The sequence below is a fragment of the Schistocerca gregaria genome, chromosome X, assembly GCF_023897955.1.
Source record: "Schistocerca gregaria isolate iqSchGreg1 chromosome X, iqSchGreg1.2, whole genome shotgun sequence".
NCBI classification, from domain to species: Eukaryota; Metazoa; Arthropoda; class Insecta; order Orthoptera; family Acrididae; genus Schistocerca; species Schistocerca gregaria.
Window position 1 is genome coordinate 534220249 of NC_064931.1, and position 26337 is coordinate 534246585.

A 26337-nucleotide genomic window follows, 5' to 3' on the forward strand; every position below is an offset into this window, starting at 1 on the left:
GTGTGGCAAAGCGGTTCTAGGCGCTACAGTCTGGAACCGCGCGACCGCTACGGTCGCAGGTTCGAATCCTGCCTCGGGCATGGATGTGTGTGATGTCCTTAGGTTAGTTAGGTTTAAGTAGTTCTAAGTTCTAGGGGGCTGATGACCACAGCAGTTAAGTCCCATAGTGTTCAGAGCCATTTGAACCATATTTTTTAAAGTATCGATTGTGCAGAGCACGAAGATATGTGGACTGTGCATTTGGCATTCTTAGTAACAAATGGAGCGTGTTCCATCGGCCTAGCAATGTACAGCCACATTTTGCAGTGCTCATTGTCAATGCTTGCAACGTATTGCACAACTATGTACGTGACAGAGACGGATATATTGTTGAGGACACAACGACAATCACAGGCCTGGAAGATTTGTCATGGGAAAATACTACAAGAGGAGGATTCGCAGCAAACAATATCAGAATTGTGCTTAGCACATATTTTGTGTCAGAAGTCGGAAGTGTACCCTGGCAAATGTCTAAAATATAATTTGTCAAATTCGAAACAGAAGATGGTATGAAGTGTCTCATTTGCAGAAAGAAAATCAGTGTTCTGTAGCCTTCGTGAAGTAAATTGCTTCTTTATGTATGTACGTGACAGAGACGGATATATTGTTGAGGACACAACGACAATCACAGGCCTGGAAGATTTGTCATGGGAAAATACTACAAGAGGAGGATTCGCAGCAAACAATATCAGAATTGTGCTTAGCAGATATTTTGTGTCAGAAGTCGGAAGTGTACCCTGGCAAATGTCTAAAATATAATTTGTCAAATTCGAAACAGAAGATGGTATGAAGTGTCTCTTTTGCAGAAAGAAAATCAGTGTTCTGTAGCCTTCGTGAAGTAAATTGCTTCTTTAAACTTTCAATACTACACTAATGGCCATTAAAATTGCTACACCAAGAAGAAATGCAGATGATAAACGAGTATTCATTGGACAAATGTATTATACTACAACTGATATGTTATTACACTTTCACGCAATTTGGGTGCATAGATCCTGAGAAATCAGCCACCTCTGGCCGTACTAACGGCCTTGATTCGCCTGGGCATTGAGTCAAACATAGCTTGGATGGCGTGTACAGGTACAGCTGCCCATGCAGCTTCAATACGATACTACAGTTCATGAAGAGTAGTTACTGGCGTATTGTGACGAGCCAGTTGCTCGGGCACCATTAACCAGACGTTTTCAATTGGTGAGCGATCTAGAGAATGTGCTGGCCAGGGCAGCAGTCGAACATTTTCTGTATCCAGAAAGGCCCAAACAGGACCTGCAACATGCGGTCGTGCATTATCCTGCTGAAATGTAAGGTTGCGCAGGGATCGAATGAGGGGTAGAACCACAGGTCGTAACACATCTGAAATGTAACGTCCACTGTTCAAAGTGTCGTCAGTGCGAACAAGAGGCGACCGAGACGTGTAAACAATGGCACCCTGTACCATCACGCCGGGTAATACACCTGTATGGCGATGACGAGTACATGCTTCCAATGTGCGTTCACCGCGATGTCGCCAAACACGGATGCGACCATCATGATGCTGTAAACAGAACCTGGATTCAGCCGAAAAACTGGCGTTTTGCCATTCGTGCACCCAGGTTCGTCGTTGAGTACACCATCGCAGGCGCTCCTGTCTTTGATGGAGCGTCAAGGGTAACCTCAGCCATGGTCTCCGAGCTGATAGTCCATGCCGCTGCAAATGTCGTCGAACTGTTCGTGCAGATGGTTGTTGTCTTGCAAACGTCGTCATCTGTTGACTCAGGGATCGAGACGTGGCTGCACGATCCGTTACAGCCATGCAGATAAGATGCCTGTCATCTTGACTGTTAGTGATACAAGGCAGTTGGGATCCAGCACGGCGTTCCGTATTACCCTCCTGAACCCACCGATTCCATATTCTGCTAACAGTCATTGGATACCGACCAACGCGAGCAGCAATGTCGCGATACGATAAACCACAATCGCGATAGGCTACAATCCGACCTATATCGAAGTCGGAAGTGTGATGGTACGCATTTATCTCCTTACACGAGGCATCGCAACAACGTTTCACCAGGCAACGCCGATCAACTGCTGTTTGTGTATGAGAAATCGGTAGGAAACTTTCCTCATGTCAGCACGTTGTAGATTTCGCCACAGGCGCCAACCTTGTGTGAATGCTCTGAAGAGCTAATCACTTGCATATCACAGCATCTTCTTCCTGTCGGTTAAGTTTCACGTCTGTAGCACGTCACCTTCGTGGTGTAGGAATTTTAATGCCCAGTAGTGTATTTTATTTAGTTAGCCAAGTTATACCTCGACCACCTTATATTCAGAGAATAAGTACCCCATGTTTTTAATTATTTACGTAACAAAATTGACGCAACTAACGACTAGATGGTAAAATTCTTTGTAGACCAACTTCACACTGCCGTAATGCCTTATAAGGAAAGGTAAAATGTTATTCAGCCTGAGGCTGCTTGCACATTATACGATTTCGCCCATACGGAAAAAAGCAGTATGGGCAAATTTTCTTTATCGACTCTTGAAGAGCATGAGCCCTTTCACACTGTACGGTTACAGCACGTGCACGTTTTTTAGTCGTGTTGCACCCGTCCAGTGCCACTTCACCACACAGCACCGGCACGCACCGTGCTGTACTCTCGGCTCAGTGGCCCACGTGACCAAGTGCACGCTTTCACACTACACGATTTCATTCATACGGGAGCTGTCCCCAGTGTTATTTCTACTGCGTTCATTTTGGTTTCAGCTTGCGATTTTCCGTGTTTTCATTTTGTGTGTGTCGATGGCTTATTTTCACATTATGGATGGAATTGACGCTCAAATTTTGATATCGCTAGTTGAATCAGAACCTGTATTAAGGGACAAAACTTTAGATATTTATAAGAACAGAAACGCAACTAGAAAAGCCAGGGAAGAGGTATGTGCAGCACTCAACGCATATTTTGAGAGCATTAGCTTCAATGGCATATTTGTTCAAACACCAGTAATAACAAAACTGTATTTAAAAACTTACCTTAAAGTCATAACCAGCATTTCAATAAGCTGTATACAGTTTCTGAATCTCCTGTTTTGGCGTTGCAGAACATTCTTCAGTTTCCCGTGCAATTCATCGAAGAAGCCAACTGACATACGAAAGTAGCTAAAAAAATTTCGGTCGTCGCTTCTCAGGTCTGCAAATAATGTGTAGAAAACCCCGACTTCCCCAAGTCTTAGATTAATTGGATGAACCCAGTGAAGGCGATTGCGCCTTCATCTTCTCCGACGTCGATGCAGTATCCATAACGCAATGACTTGTTCACGATCCATAATAAGAACTCTACCAGGTCACACTTTGAAGGGAACTGATGTTCTTGTTTAACGTTTTAAATCGTTCAGTGTGGAAGTTAACCGACTATGATTTAAACCCGTACGGATTTTTCCCGTACGGGCGCAATCGTGTAATGTTTAAAATGGTTGAAATGGCTCTGAGCACTATGGGACTTAACTTCTGTGGTCATCAGTCCCCTAGAACTTAGAACTACTGAAACCTAACTAATCTAAGGACATCACACACATCCATGCCCGAGGCAGGATTCGAACCTGCGACCGTAGCGGTCGCGCTGTTCCAGACTGTAGCGCCTAGAACCGCTCGGCCACCCTGACCGGCAATCGTGTAATGTGCAAGCAATCTTAAAGTAGTTAGCAAAGTAAACTGGATTGAAATCGCAGTCCACCCAAACTATTTTAGCTACCCCACAATTACTTAAGGTGACCACCATTCCCAAGATTGTGGTTGATTTCAACCGTCATTCTTGCATGCATTAAATTCGTACATTCATTATTACACTCTACTCGGATCTGGAGGAGTAGGGATCAAATACCTGTCCGACGTCCCTGATTTTAGTTTTCATGATTTTCCTGTATGAGTTATAGAGGATGCCGACATATTTACTATGGAAAGAACTCGGCCGACTTCATTCGCCATTCTTCTCGTATCCGAGCCAGTTCTTCGTCTCTAATAATCTGTGTTACATCTAATGTAACATTTCTATATGTTTGACGGCGAAATATGATTCCTTCAGTGCGGATGCACACCAGGTTTCATTTTCTCTCGCGGGCGTGAGGGGCGAGTGAGGGGCGAGTGAGGGGCGAATAGACAGGGACGTTGCACCGGCGTATGACGAGATGTCCGGATGGCCGATGCGGTTAAGGCAACCGTTCTAGAGAAGCGGAGAATCCGGGTTCGAGACTCGGTCCAGCACAAATGTTCAACTAGCATCACTGATTATTTTCAATGCCCTAGTGCGGGCGCCGTTGGAAAAATTTGCTTGAATATTTAATAATGTACTTGGCTACCGGACGTTAATCCATAATCTTGCTTCAAATACGCAACAGGAAAGGCATCACGCAGTGTGGTGCAAGACGGGTGAGCGTTTCTGTAGTATTAGCGCAGAACGAAGGTCGTATGCTATTGTATCGCAACACTCTGCCACATTGTGGATGAAGAGGAAGTTGCTGTGTTATAGTTTAGCTTACTGTAGAAACAGAGAGATACGGAGGACAGCGCAGGGTACTGAAAGAGTGTGTCAGAAGAACAGCTCTCTGTACCACTACACGGCAGAACGGAGTGATCGGAGAGAGGAGTGCGGTGCTGTGGCACTTCGTCTGAGCAAAGTGAGGCCTCTCCTGAGTTTGACAGGTCCGCTGGTGAGCCAACCGATAGCAGCGCGCCGGATAGAAATTCCTACGTTCGACGATCGGCCAGGTAGTTAGTAATGGTGAGTGTGGTTGAGCCACATAAACGGTGAATAATCGAGTACACTGTCTCATCAAAGGTAGCTGGACACCCCTGTATAGTGGAGAACTGTCCACTAGATGTCACCAGAGGCGGGGACCATTGCATTGTCACTAGAGAAGCGGTAAAAGCAGAATGGGTCGGTCAGGACAGCTCAGTGACGCCGAACGTGCACTACTCATCGGATGACACCTGAGTAATAAATCTATCAGGGACGTTTCAATCCTTCTAAAGCTGCCCAGGTCGACTGTTGGTGATGTGACTGACTTGGAAATGCGGAGCAACAACCAAAACTAAACCGAGGCCAGGCAGACCTCATGTACTGACTGACATCACCGCCGAACATTGCGGAGCGTTATTGTAAAAAATCGGATGAAATGAATCTAAGGAATCAGTCACGAGTTCCCGAGTGGTACCAGAGGTCCAGCTAGCATAATCACTGTGTCTTGGGCGTTAAAAGAATGGGTTAGAATGGTCGAGCAGCTCTTCGTAAGACTCACATTTCTGCTGTCAGTGCTAAGTGACCCTTGGAGTGGTGTAAAGAGTGACGCTACTGGACAGTGGAGACACAGCAACAAACTTTTGGCCTGTGTTGATATGCTTCTTTTCTTTGAGCACAGGATCTGTGGGGGCTTTGCCATTGTGTCCATAGACACGCCAAGGAAAGTGCGCGTTCAATGAATTCCTTGAATCAAGCTACATTCTATATTGGATGTGAATAACTTATACAGGCATGCCGTGATGCGGTCACTGCCAGTTGGTGGGTTTCGACGGATGCCCGAGACGAATTAGAGGGATTAGGTGAAAAAATAAGGTGTCTGGTGGCTGATTCTGATGTAGGGTATGTGGTCGAGGCAGACCTCATATGCCCTACATAAGTTTTTGGATGGAGTCCACCTTTAGCAGAACACAATTTTGTTTTTTTGCTAAATGGGGACCCAATCCTAAAACATATGTATTGTTAAAGCAAACACAGACAAAAGAGCTTCAACCTCAAGATGATTATCTCATATACCCTGTTAGTATGCATGAAATGACAAGCGACATGCTGTTATGTCCAGAGCAAGTTCTTTAAGGAAGCAGTGTTCCTAAGCTGATGACCATTGATGGGTACAAGCAGAGGTATTAATTCGTTATCATAATCTCCAGCAATGTCTCTGCTTAGGGATGGAGTTAGGTAGAATCACCAAGGCTATCTCCTTCAAACAGTCCCCCTGGTTGAAGGAGTATATGGAATTAAATACTGGAAAGAGGGCAGGTGCGATTAGTGATTTCGAAAAAGATTTTTATAAATTGAGTCATTCCATTTTCGGTATAAAAATGCAGAACGTAAGAAATGGACGCATTGTTTTGATTAGGACCGAATGGGAGGGGCGTTATGACGTAAGAAATTGCACTGCCAGACAAAATTCTAAGTGGGTCACTATTTTCAGTGAGAACTCTGTTGAGTTGTTGAATATCAAAGATTTCAGTAGAGCTTACAAAACCTATATATTTGGGAATGTGTATAATGGACTGCTCCAAACAACGCATGTACCGTTTCCACAATGAGTTTGCTAAAACTCATTTTGTGGAACCAAATTTACTTTATATGGATACAGATAGCTTCATCTAGTGGGTGACGAACTGTGATACGCACGAAGTAATGTGGTGTCACAGTAATGAACTCGAAACATCTGGGTACGTAGCCAGTAATCCTTACGATATTGTTCTCAGCACGAGAAGGTTATCGGTTTAATGAAAGATGAGACGAATGGATTACCGATTGTGGAGTTTGTGGGTCTAATATCCAAAATATATGCATATTGTATAGTAGATGGGGCCACCCAGAGGCAGCTTAAGGGTGTGCGATGTGGGGCATCACGCGTCCTCACGGTCGAAGACTAATAGCAGTGCCTGTACGGTGGTGTTAGCGGTGCTCCGCCGTAACTTCGCCATATCGTAAGGTAAACTAGTATTCGATCGCAAGGTCATGAGGTGTACACTGTGCTGCAATCTAAAGTTGGTATGTCACCTCATGACAATAAAAGAGTTGAAACTTCCTGGCAGATTAAAACTGTGTGCCCGACCGAGACTCGAACTCGGGACCTTCGCCTTTCGCGGGCAAGTGCTCTACCAACTTTTTTTTTCTTTTTTTTTTCATAGTCAAATCATCATTTAATATTAGCTGCAAAAAGAAAATCAACAAATTAGGTGAAACACAAATAAAACATTTCTTCTGAAGGGGAAGACCAACCCGTTACCCCACCCGTATGAATTTTGGGTGTATATATATACATGCAAAGGAGAGAGAGAAAAAAAAATTACGAAAAAATACAACAAGGGAGGGGACTCGAGCTCAGGGAAGAAACAGGAATCACAGGGGAACTTAACCAACCCCTTGACGGTTAAACACAAGAAAAAGCATATTCGCAAAAAGCGTTCGGTATTGTGGTAACCGCTGCCATTTCCAATGCGCAGTTGACAAATAATGGTGAAAAACGCGGGGATCTGGGTCATTACCGCCTTCAATGACGTAATGGACATAGTAACCCAAGAGCCAAACAATCGTGTTCGTTTTCGTCTGAGGAAAATAAGAGATGTCCGGATGTAAGAAGATGTCGTCTGGGAATGCGGTTTCAGGCCCTCTAGTAAGAAAAGCTAATTGACGGCGGACCCAGAGCCAATGATCCCGTCCGCAAGCAACTAGCCTGTGAAGTAAGGTGTCAGTTTGATGACATTCCTCACACTGATCAGTCGGACGAAGGCCAATACGAAAAAGACGATCACCAGTAGGTATCAGACGGTAAATGACCTTATACCACGTTGAAACAATCTCCATCGGCAAAATGGGAAGACTAAGATGAGACCAGACCGTTTTCCATGACGTTGACGGGGAAGCAAGTTCAACAGAAGAAGGGAAACATGCTGTACCCCAACGGATTTGTAGCATGTTGGTAGTTATATGCGTCATAGAAAGTATATCAGCACCCAGAATACCGACAAGTACAAAGTATTCACGAATGTGCCGCAATTTAGGATTAATCCGTCCAACATCAACAGGAGGGGTCAGACTGGCCGGCCGGAGGCGGGAAAGTATACGAGAGGTGACTGAATGCGGAGCCCGCGTACAGGTTAAAACATTGCGGCGGGCAAATAAGATGGACGTCTTCACTTTGATATCTGGAAGACCCAATCCTCCAAGCTTCCGAGGCCTGGCCACAACTTCATACCGGACACGGAAGACATGGCGGCGCCACAGAAATCGACTAGACAGCTGTTTCAGCCTGCGGGCCATCATCGCGGGAAGCGGGAAGACCTGCGCAACGTAGTATATTTTACTGAAGACATAGGTCTCTAAAACCCGTGCCTTGTGAAGGAGGCTAAGGGAACGGCGGTCATGTTCAAGGATCGCCCCGTGAACACGACTCGTAACCTCACGCTAATTTAGTGCCGCCATTTTGATCGGATTACGATCCACTATGATCCCCAAGGTCTTATGGCGATCGACAACCGTCGCCCAAGGAATGACGACATGATCAAAGCCTCTCAACGGCAGGAACGTGCATTTGCGATCATTAATGCGAGCACCAGCAAGACCACAAAATGAATCCAAGGTATCCTTAAGCCGCGGTATATCCTCGGCATGTCGTACTAAAACCATGACGTCATCGGCGTATGCACGGACTGCAAAAATTTCCCCCAATATATTCCAGCCACGTAAGTGCATGGTGAGATGGCGAAGTAAGGGCTCTAAGGATAGAACAAAAAGTGACATGGATAAGGGGCTTCCCTGGGGTAACCCCCGTCTGATCGATATCCGGGGGGGTAGGGTGACCGTTCACAATCACCGAGACACTGATACCGGTAAAAAGATTAGTTAAGACTTGTCGAGCATCATTATTAAAGCCGACAGCGGTGAGCACTCTCGATAAAAAATCATGGCTGACGCGATCGAACGCTTTTTGGAAATCAAGAAAAAGCAAAGCCCCTGGGATATTAGCGGCAGCCGCCACCGAGATTACATCGCGACATTCGAGAACGGAAGTCAGTATCGTGCGTCCAGGCACACAGCTTTGGTGGGCGGCAATAATGGTATCGAGCAGCTTAGAGAGACGGATATTAATTGCTCGAGCGACAAGTTTATAATCAAAGTTAAGGAGAGTAATAGGACGGAGGGAATCAATTGCAGGTCGACCTGTGGATTTCGGGAGGAGGACCATTCTGCCTTCCTGAAAAGGAGCAGGAAGTGAGACTCCCCGCATCACTTCATTTACCATTGACGTTAAGGTGTCACCAATGAGCGGCCAAAATTGAACATAGAACTCCTTAGGAATACCATCTAATCCAGGCGACTTGCGGGACTGCGATCCTGCAACAACATCATATATGTCATCCTTCTGAAAGGGACGCAGAAAGGCGTCGTTTAATTGAGGAGTGACGACGCGAGGCAGCAAGGAGGTAAAGTCGTCAAGAGAGGTTTCCGCCGGGACATGAGTATCGTACAGATCAGTAAAATAGGTGTAAACGAAGTCAGAAATGTCACGGTGAGAGGTGAACACGCGGCCGTCAGCGGTTGTGAGGGAGGCAAGGCACCCACGTTTCCGGCGCGACCGTAAACGGACTAGATGGTAGAGTGACGTCAGTTCCTCTTGTAGAAGGGAACGTGGTTGAGACCTCGTCCGCAGGCCCTCCATTTGAATGCGTTTGAGCTGCAGCAATTTGGCTTTGATGCGCTGTATATCAGTAACCCGGAGGGGAGCATGCGTAGCACTATCGTACAGTTGACGTAAGACAGAATAGTAAAATTCTTGCGTTCGTCGATCTTCTGCCACCTTCGCAGCCCCAAAACGCATGAGAGCCCTACGGATGTGAGGTTTTGCATACAGTGTCCACCATGCCACGATAGACGGGTACCGGTCCATAGTACGAGAACAACGTGTCCAAATGTCCTCCAGGACGATACCAAGGGAGGTATCTTGCAAATACGCGATATTGAGCATCCAAGGAGGACGAAACAATTTTACCGGTTGTCGCTCGTAATTAAACGTAACGGCTACAGCGCAATGATCAGTAAAACAGGCTGGTATCACATCAACAGCCAGAAGTTGCCCACACAAGGAATCGGAAAGGTAAAAGCGATCGAGGCGACTGCTAGACGTGGGAGTAAAGTAGGTATGTCGCACAAGTGTAGGATAGCGAGAAACCCACACGTCACGCAGGTGCAAGGAGCGCACAAGGTCGTCGAGTTCTTTACTGAAATTAAAATTAGGAGACTGATCTACCGGCCGTAGAACACAATTGAAGTCCCCACCTAAAATTATCTTTGTCGGGGATTTACGAAGCAGGTAAATGACTTCTTCTTTATAGAAACTCGAGCGTGCGGTAGTACAACCCGAACCAGAAGGGGCATAAAGGAGTAAACTGAGATCATAAAACGTGCACCCGATCCCCCTTCCACTGTCAAGTACTTCGAAATTCATCAACGGAATGCCTTCTCTATAAAACAAGGCAGTGCCCGTAGAAAGTTCGGAAGCGACATTAAAAAACGTCGAGAACCCAGGAATGGAAAACTGGTCGAATAGGACTTCCTGTAAAAAAACAACATCTGCCCCAGACTGATAGATAAACTGTCGCAAAGCGGCGAGCCGAAGCTCAGAACATATTCTGTTAATATTCAGAGTAAGAAATGTATATGCTTGCATGGAACTTCAACCTACAAAGAAAAACAAAGATCGGTAGAGAGCCGTCAGCTGACGGAGCAGCATACAAGTAATCATACCAGAAACAAGCGCTGAACCACAGAGAGAAAAACTACGAAACAGAACCCTCATCTTCCCACTGCTTTTTCTTCGGCCGTGACGCGGCTCTCCGTGGCTGTTTACGGATTCGACTGCGGCTCCGCGGTGCCGACGCTGCAGCGTTCGGCTGCGTAGGAGCATCATGTAGACATTCCGTGTCAGATTGCGAGAGAGAGGCCTCTACATCCCACTCGTCCGCAGACATGGGTTCACGGTGGGACAGTTGGTGAATAACAACGGGATCCACTGGCTCTGGAGAATCAATCAGTTGTTTGATGGGAGGAGGCTGTGACCCAGAGGGGGCGACAGAAATTCCAGAAGGGGGATGCGAAACAGAGTCAATAGGAGAAGTGTCAGAGAGCACCGGAGAAGACACGTGGCAACCAGAAGCAGGTTCCGTCACGGGCGTCTCCGAAGAGGCTGCCGCGGTAGCAGGAACAACGTCAGATAAGGTGTCAGGAAGCTTCTGCAAAGGCGTGATAGCACCTGTGGCTTCCTCATCCACGATTTCCGACTGAGAAAGAGAGTCCTTTACCGGAGGCCCATCGGAAGGGCGAGCCAATAAGGAAGATTCATCAGCCGCATCATCTTGTGTTCGCCGACGCTTGTTGTGAGAAATCAGCGCGGGAACATCGGAATTATGGGCAGCAACATCCCTACTCAAGGACAACGGGGGAAAATCACGGCCGTTGTCGGGTAACGGATCACTGCGTCCCTCAGTAACAGTGAGCGATTCAGTCCGAGATCCTTGCGGGAGAAGATCAGCTAAAGTCAATTTTTTACGCTGTTCGTATGTAGGTTTTAATACCACCACACGCCGCGGACAATTAGTACGGAAATGACCAGTTTCATTACAATAATAACATGTTCCTTCCTGGCCACTGTACGTGATATGGACCCTATAACCACATACCTGTAGGTGAGAAGGAATAGGTTTTTTGACCACCATTTCCACCGACCGAATACCACTATATACCTGTAAGCGGTGCTGAGCAGACCAGCGTTCCTTTCGAATATGGCGTACGTCCCCATAAGGAAGCAAAACGGACTTCAGAAAAGAGTCGTCAACCTCGGGCGGAAGGTTAAATACCCGAACATTCGTATATACCACTTCTGCATTTGCCAAGAGAACCATACTAGTGGAACCATCACGGTGCGTAAAGGGTACCTGAGAACCATGACGAGAAAGTAGCCTATCAACCTGGAGCGGGTCAAGAAACTTAACAAAAAACACATATAATTCGCTGTCGAAATATGCGGTATGCACCTGATCAGTAGTGACCTTAACTGTATCGACTAACCAGTCATGTATCTCCAAAGAACCGGGCTGGACGTGACGCGTGGATTTGTCAAAGGTAAAACTGACTGTACCTGTACGCGGAACTTTCGTGGGAACCATGGTGGACATCACGGCGAGAGACGACGCCGCGACAGGAAGGGCCGCACGAACACCAAACACCAGCCGACAACCAGCGATGCGACGCGCACGGAGACCAACACGGCACTAAACTGACAGGAGGAAAACACGCTGCGCTACGGTAGAGGCGGAACTAAGAGCACGACCTAGTCGACCGACGCGCGAAGCGAGAATGACCAACTGAGCTACCGAAGCACGACTCACGTCCGGTACTCACAGCTTTACTTCTGACAGTATCCGTCTCCTACCTTCCAAACTTTACAGAAGCTCTTCTGCGAAACTTGCAGAACTAGCACTCCTGAAAGAAAGGATACTGCGGAGACATGGCTTAGCCACAGCCTGGGGGATGTTTCCAGAATGAGATTTTCACTCTGCAGCGGAGTGTGCGCTGATATGAAACTTCCTGGCAGATTAAAACTGTGTGCCCGACCGAGACTCGAACTCGGGACCTTTGCCTTTCGCGGGCAAGTGCTCTACCAACTGAGCTACCGAAGCACGACTCACGTCCGGTACTCACAGCTTTACTTCTGCCAGTATCCGTCTCCTACCTTCCAAACTTTACAGAAGCTCTTCTGCGAAACTTGCAGAACTAGCACTCCTGAAAGAAAGGATACTGCGGAGACATGGCTTAGCCACAGCCTGGGGGATGTTTCCAGAATGAGATTTTCACTCTGCAGCGGAGTGTGCGCTGATATGAAACTTCCTGGCAGATTAAAACTGTGTGCCCGACCGAGACTCGAACTCGGGTCCCGACCGAGACTCGAACTCGGGTCCCGAGTTCAAGTCTCGGTCGGGCACACAGTTTTAATCTGCCAGGAAGTTTCATATCAGCGCACACTCCGCTGCAGAGTGAAAATCTCATTCTGGAAATAAAAGAGTTATTTGTGATGACTGGATCAAAACCCTCCCATAATTACATTATTCGTTTAAAGCACGAGAGAGGATGGGAGAATCCGTTTGTGTGAATGAGAGAGATAGAGAGAGATAGAGAGAGAGCCAGCCTATGCCGAATAGTATGGCTCTTTCATCATAGTGTAATACTGTATGCGTGTGATGTATGGCGAGCTTGCATGGGTGATTGTTTATGTGTCCACATGTGTATGCATGTGAGTGCATTTGAATACAGATGCCTGTGTAAATATGTATGCCTGCGTGTAAATACATTCAGCTTATTTTTTTCATAAGTAGCATGAATATACATTCCTGGAAATTGAAATAAGAACACCGTGAATTCTTTGTCCCAGGAAGGGGAAACTTTATTGACACATTCCTGGGGTCAGATACATCACATGATCACACTGACAGAACCACAGGCACATAGACACAGGCAACAGAGCATGCACAGTGTCGGCACTAGTACAGTGTATATCCACCTTTCGCAGCAATGCAGGCTGCTATTCTCCCATGGAGACGATCGTAGAGATGCTGGATGTAGTCCTGTGGAACGGCTTGCCATGCCATTTCCACCTGGCGCCTCAGTTGGACCAGCGTTCGTGCTGGACGTGCAGACCGCGTGAGACGACGCTTCATCCAGTCCCAAACATGCTCAATGGGGGACAGATCCGGAGATCTTGGTGGCCAGGGTAGTTGACTTACACCTTCTAGAGCACGTTGGGTGGCACGGGATACATGCGGACGTGCATTGTCCTGTTGGAACAGCAAGTTCCCTTGCCGGTCTAGGAATGGTAGAACGATGGGTTCGATGACGGTTTGGATGTACCGTGCACTATTCAGTGTCCCCTCGACGATCACCAGAGGTGTACGGCCAGTGTAGGAGATCGCTCCCCACACCATGATGCCGGGTGTTGGCCCTGTGTGCCTCGGTCGTATGCAGTCCTGATTGTGGCGCTCACCTGCACGGCGCCAAACACGCATACGACCATCATTGGCACCAAGGCAGATGCGACTCTCATCGCTGAAGACGACACGTCTCCATTCGTCCCTCCATTCACGCCTTTCGCGACACCACTGGAGGCGAGCTGCACGATGTTGGGGCGTGAGCGGAAGACGGCCTAACGGTGTGCGTGACCGTAGCCCAGTTTCATGGAGACCGTTGCGAATGGTCCTCGCCGATACGCCAGGAGCAACAGTGTCCCTAATTTGCTGGGAAGTGGCGGTGCGGTCCCCTACGGCACTGCGTAGGATCCTACGGTCTTGGCGTGCATCCGTGCGTCGCTGCGGTCCGGTCCCAGGTCGACGGGCACGTGCACCTTCCGCCGACCATTGGCGACAACATCGATGTACCGTGGAAACCTCACGCCCCACGTGTTGAGCAATTCGGCGGTACGTCCACCCGGCCTCCCGCATGCCCACTATACGCCCTCGCTCAAAGTCACGTCCACGCTGTCGCGGCATGCTGCCAGTGTTAAAGACTGCGATGGAGCTCCGTATGCCATGGCAAACTGGCTGACACTGACGGCGGCGGTGCACAAATGCTGCGCAGCTAGCGCCATTCGACGGCCAACACCGCGGTTCCTGGTGTGTCCGCTGTGCCGTGCGTGTGATCATTGCTTGTACAGCCCTCTCGCAGTGTCCGGAGCAAGTATGGTGGGTCTGACACACCGGTGTCAATGTGTTCTTTTTTCCATTTCCAGGAGTGTATATAAGCACCATTACAGGAAAAAGTTAAAAATTTATAGAAAATATAAAAAAATTAGAAAACTCTGCAAAATATATATAACAAATTTAAAAATGTAGAAAAATCATAAAAGATAAAAATTGAAAATGGAGAAAAAAATAGTCTTACAGTATTTCTCTCTTTTGAACTTCACATGAGTGTGATTGCTTGAGTGCATGTGTAAGAGGTCTAGGTTTTTTTTAAATTTCACCTACTGATAGTTGTACAACTCATACTAGTTTTAAATGTGAGTTCCACCCAATTCATTTTAGTGCAGCTGTTTGGGATGGACATTTACAGACCCCCACTTCAGCATACAAATTAAGTCTTCTGTTTGGGTGGAAATTCGCTACTAATAGCATTATTGTAAAGGAAAGTGTACCTCTGCAATAACTATAATCAGTAGTGCGAAGTAATGTAGAATTTTTCACCCAGTACTGTTAGAAATATAGGAATATTCGATCAGAAGAGCAGTTTAAAGCAAAAAAAAAAAAAAAAATCAAGCAGTGCTATTATTTGTAAAACCAAGAACCGTGAACGAGTGTGTAAAAAAAATTCAAATAGTAACAAGAACTGTAAATTTAAAAGTAGTATTAATTCTTGTATTGTAAAAAAACAATATTTGTGAATGTCACACATTATTGCTACTGTGAATATTTATATCTGAATAAAAAAATAATTATTTGCTACCATACGTCTTTCTTGTTATTAGAAAAAGTCCTCCCATTACAAATATATATAAAGATGGTGCAAGACGCACAAGGTATTAGTTTGAAGCATGTGGGCGGTGATGTTTAAGATGGAGAAAAACAAAATACATGAGATGGTGACATGGAACTTTCTCTATCGTGGTGCTCGTATTGTGATATTGGAGCAGATAGCATGTGGCCGTGTCCACTTCCAAAGACCTACAGCAAATATGTCTGAAATTATATTGCCAGTTTTGAGGAAAATCACAGGAACAGTATCTGGGCTAAACACATGGAGATGCGTCAAATCAGTAATAAAAAGTACACACATATAATGAGGTAAAAATTCATTTATCTCCCATGGAACATAGTGTTACGTTTTCATAAGCAGCCACAGCAACACTATTTTCACACATATTCTTCTTGAGTTGTTGGGAGCAAGACACCTGTAGAATTCCAAGTCTTGAGTAACAGCAAAATTGAAGATTTGACACATCCATTAGATCTTATCCTTCCCTTCACGAAGATGATGATATCCGTGTGGTCGACTAATCGAAGCAACTTCCTTATAGGGTATGCCGGATCATGGCAGTGAATTCCATGGTAGAAATGTGTTAACCACTTTGCATTCTTCCGTGTTCTAGCACCCTTCACAGACTTGAAAAATCTCGGTGATAAAATGTTTGCTGAGAATGTCTCTATTATTCTCTCAACTTCTGTGTATGCTATAAATCCAACATCTTTAAATACGAGCTATCTACACTCATCATTATAGAAATCCTGAGCGTCTGCAATGATGTTCACACCTTTGAATACCATTCTGGAATGGTCTGGCTGTGGCACAACTCCTGTTAATTTATACAGCTCGTTGCACAACTCTGGTGAGAAAGCAGTAGCTAATCACACGGTCATACAGACCAGTGCATACGCTGCAATGTGTTCTGGGTAATTTGCCGTAGATTCAAATCCAACTTTTACACCTACAGGTCCAGATTTAACTATCTAATTCTGCTTTGAGCAGTCTATTACAATGATCGGTGATAGCCCCTTGAATTTCTGTGGACTCAGTAGACATCTTCGTCCTTCTTCTTCAGCACTTTCATAGTTAGAAGCTTGGAACCTGGTATACATGTCAAATGCTAAGCTGTATATATTTTCATTCTACTGCAGAAGTAAATTGTCATGTGGGTAGAATTCCCAATTCGGATAGACTCTGGCATTAGTTAACTTGCAGTTTTCGAATGCAGTGGAATCAGCTGCTATATTACCCCTTCTATCGGTCGGAAGCGCAAGTATGATGAACCTTGGCGTCTCCATCTGAACAGGGGTTTTAATAGCCCAAGCTTTTTGGATGCCGTCAGTAGCATATGGTATTACAAAAGCTTCCAAGAACGGAATGTTACTGATATATATGTATGGTATCCCAGTCTGACAATTTAGACAGCCTGCAAGAAGACATGGACGTAGACAACAGCCACTAGGCGGCACTCCTATAAACTGTGAACGCTGCTATAGCTGCCACAGCACTGTGCGTGAGCCATGCATGCCACGCCAGCCTATTGGCATTCACGTTGGCCCTATAAAGCTGGCAGCGCAGGGGCTCTAAAGTCATGCTGATAACACCGCCTTCCTGGCTCTCTAGCCTTCCCTTCAACGGTCCCAACACACACTCCAAACCCACCTTGATAATTTCACCACTTGGTGCAACCAGTGGTTCCTTCGTATCAACCTGTACAAGACCCAGGTAATCATCATTGGATGCACCAGCTCCTCCTTCCATCTCCATGATTTCTACCTAACCATTTATGATCGTTCCATCCAGCTCACCTCCACCCTGAGATACCTTGGTCTCACCCTCGATCGCCACCTCACCTGGACCCCCCATCTCCTGACCATCCAGCAGAAAGCCCATACCCACCTCTGCCTCCTGAAACTCCTGTTCAGCCACACATGGGGATTGCATCCTTCCACCATCCTCCACACCTAAAAATCACTCATCCATTCTATCCTCTGTTATGCCAGCGTTGCCTGGATCTCCAACCCCCCCCCCCCCTCATGCTTTTATAAAGCACTCCAAATCCCTGAACGCCACGCACTCCACCTTACCTTCCATATCTTCCTTCCGTCCAGCACATATCTCCTGTACGAACTCATCCCGTTCCCCCTCCTCTTCCTTTTCGTCCATCATATCCGCATCTTTTACACTGTCCGCAGGCTTGATCCCCCCACCCCCTGGTGTCCTCTTTCCTCTCCACCCCCACCTATTGCCGCACCTCTATCGCTGTATCCACCTCCTCCTCTCTCCACCTCCACACACTCCATAGCCTTCATCAGTGCAATTTCCAGCATCTCCCCCTCCTGGATGATGAACTTCGCTGTGACATCCACCCTTCCTACCAACTGTAGCCTAGCCTTGTCCCCTCCCTCCACACAGTTTCCCATCCCCTCTCCTTCCCCCAAAGCGGTTTCTGCTCCTTCTACCCCCCCCCCCTGAGTTTCTGCACTCCCGCCTCGGCTGTCTTCCTCTCCCATCCTTCCTCCCCAGCCCCCTTCAGCACGCCACCACCCAGTCTCGCATTCTGTTCCCACCCTCTAGTACCTCCCTTTCCCCCTTTCTTCCATTCTCCATCATATCCCTACCTCTGGCAGATCCTCCCAGTTTGTTCTTCTTCATCAGTGTGCTACGCCAGTACTGTGTTCGGTGATGTTAAATGCTGTGGTTTTAATGCTTGACTTCATCCTCCGGCTGTACTTCGCCTTGTGTTCTTTTATCGTTAAAGTGTTTGGTTTTTTATGTAATATACTTTTTACGATTTTTATCTCCATTTTTACAGTCACCCCCTTTTGTATTCTCTTACATAATGTTCCCCCTTTTTATATATATGTTCTCCCATATTTTCTCCTTTATGTTGTTTTAAATGTCTTCCTGTCATAGTATCATGTACTTACTGTGTGTCAGCTTAAGAGCAGTGCCTATGCTGCTGTCATCCCGCCCCGGAAGGGAAACTGAAATTCAATAAAGAAAAACACAAAGGCTCCAAAGTAGTCGTGTCAGGGGGCGAGCAATGGGGCGTCTTCGTGGACTGTGCCCTCTGCTCAATCCATCACCCACCCTTCCTCCACGCCACAGGGCCTCACCGTGTACGTGGCCCTTGTTCGGCCGATGCTCGAATATGCGGCCGTGGTGTGGGGTAACGCAGCAGCGACGCTCATTGCGACGCTCCAGCGCGTCCAAAACGGGGCGCTGCGACTTGTGCTACACAAGCCACCTCGCTATCCAATGAGGCTACTCCATGAGGAAGCAGGCGTTCCCCTACTGCGAAATCACTTCCGTAGATCGCCATGGTGTTCTACAATAGTGCAGAACACTCTGGTAGCCGCTTAATCCGTGCGCTGGTCCACCAGGTCTACCACAGGCTGACGACTCGTTGTCCCAACCTACTGCGGAAGTAGTATCTCCCGCAGTACCATTGTCGACAAAAAGAGTGTCTTTACAGCGAGAGACGCTCACAGAGGACAGCTCTAACTACTAAGCCCCACACTCAGCGATTGGATCAATATAGGAACAGCAGCTATGCTGCTTACCGTGCCCACACACCTGGCTTATGAAGCCAGAGTTTTGAGCGAGCGAGATCCGAAGTCAGTCATGTTCTGATGTGCTCTTGTGTTGTTCATCGTAAGCATCGTTGTCGGTTGCTGATCACGCTACGTTCAGGCTCTCGATCTGGTTTACTCTTCGGACTTGTATACTGACGTATCCGTTCGTGGTTGTTGTTGTTCATAGCTGTCTTTCTATAGGTTTTGGCGACTCACCGTCGACGCCCTCGGCCGGTCGTCTGGCGTCTCCCAATCGTATCGGATTCCGGTTACTAGAATATGTACTGCCATTCAGAAATTTTAAAATCTTCTAACGGACCTCGTCTGATACAGTGCTGCGAGGCATTTGCTATGTTATGTTGCTGATTGTGATCATATTCTCCTCTTGAGCTCCGTGAATGTCTGAGTTATTATCCGTCGCACTCCGTACCAGAATGAGTTCCTGTTAGCACTCTTAATAATTTGTTTCATTTCCTCAAAGTAGTCCATAAGCATTTTTAGTGGTATGTGTGCAGTAAATCGTTTGTACTCTGCAACTGTTCTATCTACCGGATCGCCTATGAACCTATATTTTCTAAACCATTCTGATCTGTGAGCGATACAGAGACATATGTTTTAACGGTTGATGTTATACCAAAATTGCGTTTATGGTCGATCTTAGACATATTGAGTTCATAGCACATATCTTGAAACAGGAAGCCTCTTCTCCAGACTGTTTTAACACTTAATTTAAATCGTCGATATCGTATGCACCAGGTTCTATTTCCACAATGTCTTTTTGACCTTTAATATCCAGATGCAGGTTGTTGTTAGCCTCAGTGATATGTGGGATGCTGGTGTTAGTCTCGAGTCCAATAAATGCAATACTCCATTCACCAATGCTCAAATCAATTGGTGGGAAATAATTTGCAATTGAGAGTGTACGACATTGCATCTGAACCTCCACTGATGAAAGAATGTTTAAGCTTTTCCATATACATTCTTCTTCAGTGTAAACGTCAAGAGAAACACGGTGTATAGATGCATGCAGGGGCGTGTATTTAACTCCTGATAGCGTCAAAAATTGTAGAACACACGTCTTCTGCGAATGAATATCATTGTAATTCTTCTGGCGGTTGCAGGTCGCCAAATGAGTCAGCATTTGAATTATTTGTAACATATGACACCCAGTGGGTGCTGGTGCCTCAAGCAACATCTAAATTCACAATACCACATTCACCAGTTTTCCACATAGTCTTTGGTAAAGTATCCTGCATAAACACATCTTGGAATTTCGAATTTTTTTCTAACTAACTTAAGTGATCAGTATTTGTGAGTGCCCGATCTGGTAGGACTGCTAACGGGCTTTTCTTTCCTTTATGGCCGGCCGCGGTGGTCTAGCGGTTCTAGGCGCTCAGTCCGGAATCGCGCGACTGCTACGGTCGCAGGTTCGAATCCTGCCTCGGGCATGGTTGTGTGTGATGTCCTTAGGTTAGTTAGGTTTAAGTGGTTCTAAGTTCTAGGGGACTGATGACCACAGATGTCAAGTCCCATAGTGCTCAGAGCCATTTTTTTCCCTTTGTGAATAGACCAAGTCCTCTCCTGTATGGTTTCAAGTATAGTTCTTTTCCGATGGCTGCCGCTTTCATAATGCTGTTATGTCTTTTTGCTTCTAACTGCGCTTGTGGGCTTTGTACGTTCTGGACTGTTCGAGCAATAGTTGCAACACCACAACAGAGAGAGTTGAGAGGGCTGTAATGAGGAATGGAAGAACACCACCAGACGCCTTGGGTATTGGCAGAGCTCGAGGTTCTTTAATCGGTCCTCTTCTTCTTCCCCCTCCTTACTGCTTCAGAGTTTTTAGGTGCATAAGTCACTGTCAAGATACAGTTCTTCAAACACCTTTGCTTTCCATTCCTCTTTTTCTTCTTCTCCTCCTCCTCCTCTTCTCCTTCTTCTTTAGTACACAACGTGCAACGTTCATAACTCGATCGAAATTCACCGCTCCTGAAAGAAGTCTGTTGGGAGTAAGTTATTTGTATTTCTGGAATATGTGCACTACTGGCCATTAAATTGCTGCACCACGAAGATGACGTGCTACTGGCGCGAAATTTAAGCGACAGGAAGAAGATCCTGTGATACGCAAATGATTAGCTTTACAGAGCATTCACACAAAGTCGGCGCTGGTGGCGTCACCTACAACGTGCTGACATGAGGAAAGTTTCCAACCGCTTTCTCATACACAAACAGCAGTTGACCGGCGTTGCCTGGTGAACCGTTGTTGTGATGCCTCGTGTAAGGAGGAGAATTGCGTACCATCACGTTTCCGACTTTGATAAAGGTCGGATTGTAGCCTATGGCGATTGCGGTTTATCATACCGCGACATTGCTGCTCGCATTGGTCGAGATCCAATGACTGTTAGCAGAATATGGAATCGGTGGGTTCAGGAGAGTAATACGGAACGCAGTGCTGGATCCCAACGGCGTCGTATCACTAGCAGTCGAGATGACAGGCATCTTATCCACGTGGCTGTAACGGATCGTGCAACCACGTCTCGATCCCTGAGTCAACAGATGGGGACCTTTGCAAGACAACAACCATCTGCACGAACAGTTCGACGACGTTTGCAGGAGCGTGGACTATCAGGTCGGAGACTATGGCTGCGGTTACCCTAGACGCTGCATCACAGACAGGAGCGCCTGCGATGGTGTACTCAACGACGAACCTGGGTGCACGAATGGCAAAACGTATTTTTTTCGGATGAATTCAGGTTCTGTTTACAGCATCATGATGGTCGTATCCGTGTTTGGCGATATCACGGTGAACGCACATTGGAAGCGTGTATTCGTCATCGCCATACTGGCGTATCACCCGGCGTGATGGTATGGGGTACCATTGGTTACACGTCTCGGTCACATCTTGTTCGCACTGGACGTTACATCTCAGATGTGTTAAAACCCGTGGCTCTAACTTTAATTCAATCCCTGCGAAAACCTACATTTCAGCAGGATAATGCACGACCGCATGTTGCAGGTCCTGTACTGGTCTTTCTGGATACAGAAAATGTTGGACTGCTTCCCTGGCCAGCACATTCTCTAGATCTCTCACCAACTGAAAATGTCTGGTCAATGGTGCCCGAGCAACTGGCTCGTCACAATACGCCAGTAACTACTCTTGATGAACTGTTGTATCGTGTTGAAGCTGCACGGTCAGCTGTACCTGTACACTCCATCCAAGCTCTGTTTGACTCAATGTCCAGGCGTATCAAGGCCGTTATTACGGCGAGAGGTTGTTGCTCTGGGTAGAGATTTCTCAGGATCTATGCACCCAAATTGCATGAAAATGTAATCACATGTCAGTGCTAGTATAATATACTTGTCCAATGAACACCCGTTTACCATCTGCATTTCTTCTTGGTGTAGCAATTTTAATGTCCACTGGTGTATATACTACGGATGTCTCAAACGCTAAGCGACAATTTTGAATCGATTATTATTCGCACACAGTCTTTGCTCAAAGTAGCTGTGTCGCTGGAACATGTGCTAGAGTTTATCATTATTACTTGGTAGCGGCGAGCGCTCTGAGCGCTATGCGACTTAACTTCTAAGGTCATCAGTCGCCTAGAACTTAGAATTAATTAAACCTAACTAACCTAAGGACACCACACACATCCATGCCCGAGACAGGATTCGAACCTGCGACCGTAGCGGTCGCTCGGCTCCAGACTGTAGCCCCTAGAACCGCACGGCCACTCCGGCCGGCAATGAAGGTAATATTTTTTATTTAGTGGAACTGCAGGATCACTTAGTTAGTTACGAAAATTATCATCGCACAGGGATCATGATCAGCGTTATTACGCTGGCCAGTAACGTACTGTTAACACTTTTTTTAATTAACAAGATTAATAGTATAGTTCAGGATTTAAACAGTTTGCATATTTGTAGGAAGATTATAAAAGAGGGCCAAATTCATGTTGTATTCTCGCAGGCAGATATATTTGTTTCCTCTCGCAACTAGAAATGCACAGTCACCCGAAGGTAAACAACAGCAAAATTACAACCAACCAACGAAGCCAGTACGAGTTCAACATCCAATGAAGCTAATTCAAAAAGGAAACTTTCACTCCTAAACCCAGCTTAGTTTTTCCACGCATGGTTTTATCAACTGCAAATGCCGCAGTGCGTTGAGCTACCAATGTCCTTTCTTCTGCTTACCACTTTAGCCTTATCAGCTAACATTATATCTGCAATGTGACGACTTCGGAGATCTTTATTTGCAGCGTATGCAATGTCGTGTTCCGCACACGCTTCGCGGAGAAGATTAACCCCCTTATCACCTCGTGGCAAGTCTTTTTGAAGCTTCGTTCCAGGTCCACAGTTGGTATATCCTGGAATGTGTAATTCCATGGCAGTTGGTCTATAACACCATCACCCCCTCTAATGCGTCTCCTAAAACGCATATTATGCTACTGCGTTGGTTGTGCATTGTGCACGCCGTCATACAGCAAATCGTTAGCATCAATCCAACTGTTTTATACTGCAGGAAAATCAAACCAATTGATTAGTGCTCTAACTCCTGGACGTTTTATGACTCTCCACGAGAAACATATTCGGTTCTGAGCTTTTCTGCAACTTTCACAAGCTGCGACATTGTCGAAAACAATGACCCGTATATACAATAAGTTTCCTTTAATGGTCACAATCGTAAGCGCCGGCCGCGGTGGCCGTGCGGTTCTAGGCGCTCCAGTACGGAGCCGCGCTGCCGCTACGGTCGCAGGTTCGAATCCTGCCTCGAGCATGGGTGTGTGTGATGTCCTTAGGTTAGTTAGGCTTAATTAGTTCTAAGTTCTAGGGGACTGATGACCACAGCAGTTTGTAAGTAGGCTGTTTAGGTTTTTATATTGGTAACGCCACATAGCGCTCTGTAAGAAAATCACTGGCTGTGCTGTATGCAGTCTGTGGCTGGTTTGCATTGTTGTCTGCCATTGTAGTGTTGGGCAGCGGCAGCTGGATGCTAACAGTGCGTAGCGTTGCGCAGTTGGAGGCGAGCCGCCAGCAGTGGTGGATGTGAGGAGAGAAATGGCGGAGTTTTGTAATTTGTAAGACTGGATGTCATGAACTACCATATATATTTTGACTATTAAGGTAAATACACTGTTTGTTCTCTATTAAAATCTTTCATTTGCTAACTATACCTATCAGTAGTTAGTGCCTTCCGTAGTTTGATTCTTTTAGTTAGCTGGCAGTAGTGGCGCTCGCTGTATTGCAGTAGTTCGAGTAACGAAGATTTTTCTGAGGTAAGTGATTTGTGAAAGGTATAGATTAATGTTAGTCCGGGCCATTCTCTTGTAGGGATTATTGAAAGTCAGATTGCGTTGCGCTAAAACTTATTGTGTGTCAGTTTAAGCACAGTCTTGTATAATATTTCTAAGGGGACGTTTCATAAGTTGAGTCCCATAGTGCTCAAAGCCATTTGAACCATTTTGAACAAACGTAAGCTGTAGACAATCTGCGAGTGTATTAATGTTTTTTTCCCAATTTTTTGCTGCAGATCTGATGATTGTCATTATAGGCCGAAACCGGTAATCTGTTAACAAAAAGTTTGTGACCATAGACGTAAATTAAAGGAAACTTATTTTCTGCAACTCTTCAGTGTAGAAGCAACCTGTAATTTGTTCACGTTTACTATCCTTCAAGATATAAGTTCTAGGATTCGTTCTTGGCGCATTGGAAACTAAACATTTCTGTTGACCAGATTTGCAGGTATTATTTATCAAATGCTCTCTTGTGTTTTGGGATACATACTAAATCACCTACCTTAAATTTCTGTTTACAATGATCCAGCATTTTAATACCGTATCCATGAGTCCATCATCACGAACATCGATTGGTCTCATTTTTATTGTGCTTCGTTTGGTGCGATTATACTGAGCAATTGTTTCTGGGAGGATATCTGGCCATTTGTTTGAGCCGGGAAGATTAAAACGCATCCATATTTGAACTTTTCTTGTTCTGTTCAGATGTTCTACGATACTCACCTTCAGGTGGGTGAATGTTGAATAGTGATGTATTCCATACCGCTGCATAACGGTCTTGAAATAAATATTGTAAAAATCTCCACCGTGATCGGTTTGGAGGTTGTTCAGGCATCGATTCGTCCCTGACTGCAACAAACTCTCAAACATATCCACGGCATTTCTCTCCATTTTTGTTTTAACAGATAATGCCCAGACAAATGTGGAGTATGTATCATTAACCATTAAAATATATTTGAATCCATTGTTCTCATGTGAATATTCCCTCATATCTACAAGATCAGCCTGCCATAAATCATCCAAACTTTTAATCATAACATGCTTGCGAGGATATGTTTCGTGTGCTGGTTCGTGGAGTCCCCGAAAGGTTGCTTACCCAACCTCACTCGAATGGGCTGTTTTACCTGTAGCAGCTAATGCCATGAACAGACGTAGTCGATCTATTAGCTCGTTGGAATCGTCATAATACGTATACAGGGTGGTCCACTGATAGTGAGGGCGCCAAATATCTCACAAAATAAGCATCAAACGAAAAACTCGTCTAGCTTGAAGGGGGAAACCAGATGGCGCTAAGGTTGGCCCGCTCGATGGCGCTGCCATAGGACTAACGGATAAAAACTGCGTTTTTTAAAAATAGGAACCCCCATTTTTTATTATATATTCGTGTAGTACGTAAAGAATTATGAATGTTTTAGTTGGACCACTTTTTCGCTTTGTGATAGATGGCGCTGTAATAGTCACATACGTATAAGTACGTGGTATCACGTAAATTTCCGCCAGTGCGGGCGGTATTTGCTTCGTGATACATTACCAGTATTAAAATGGACCGTTTACCAATTGTGGAAAAGGTCGATATCGTGTTGATGTATGGCTATTGTGATCAAAATGCCCAGCGGGCGTGTGCTATGTATGCTGCTCGGTATCCTGGACGACATCATCCAAGTGTCCGGACCGTTCGCCAGATAGTTACGTTATTTAAGGAAACAGGAAGTGTTCAGCCACATGTGAAACGTCAACTACGTCCTGCAACAAATGATGATGCCCAAGTAGGTGTTTTAGCTGCTGTCGTGGCTAATCCGCACATGACTAGCAGACAAATTGCGCGAGAATCGGGAATCTCAAAAAGCGTCGGTGTTGAGAATGCTACATCAACATCGATTGGACCCGTATCATATTTCTATGCACCAGGAATTGAACGTCGTGTACAGTTCTGCCATTGGGCACGCGTTCTGTTTAGCGACGAAGCGTCATTCACCAACAGCGGTAACGTAAACCGGAATAATATGCTCTATTGGGCAACGGAAAATCCCGGCCTTGGCGGGTTAATTTATGGTGCGGAATTATGGGAGGAAGAATAATTGGCCCCCATTTTATCGATGGCAATCTAAATGGTGCAATGTATGCTGATTTCCT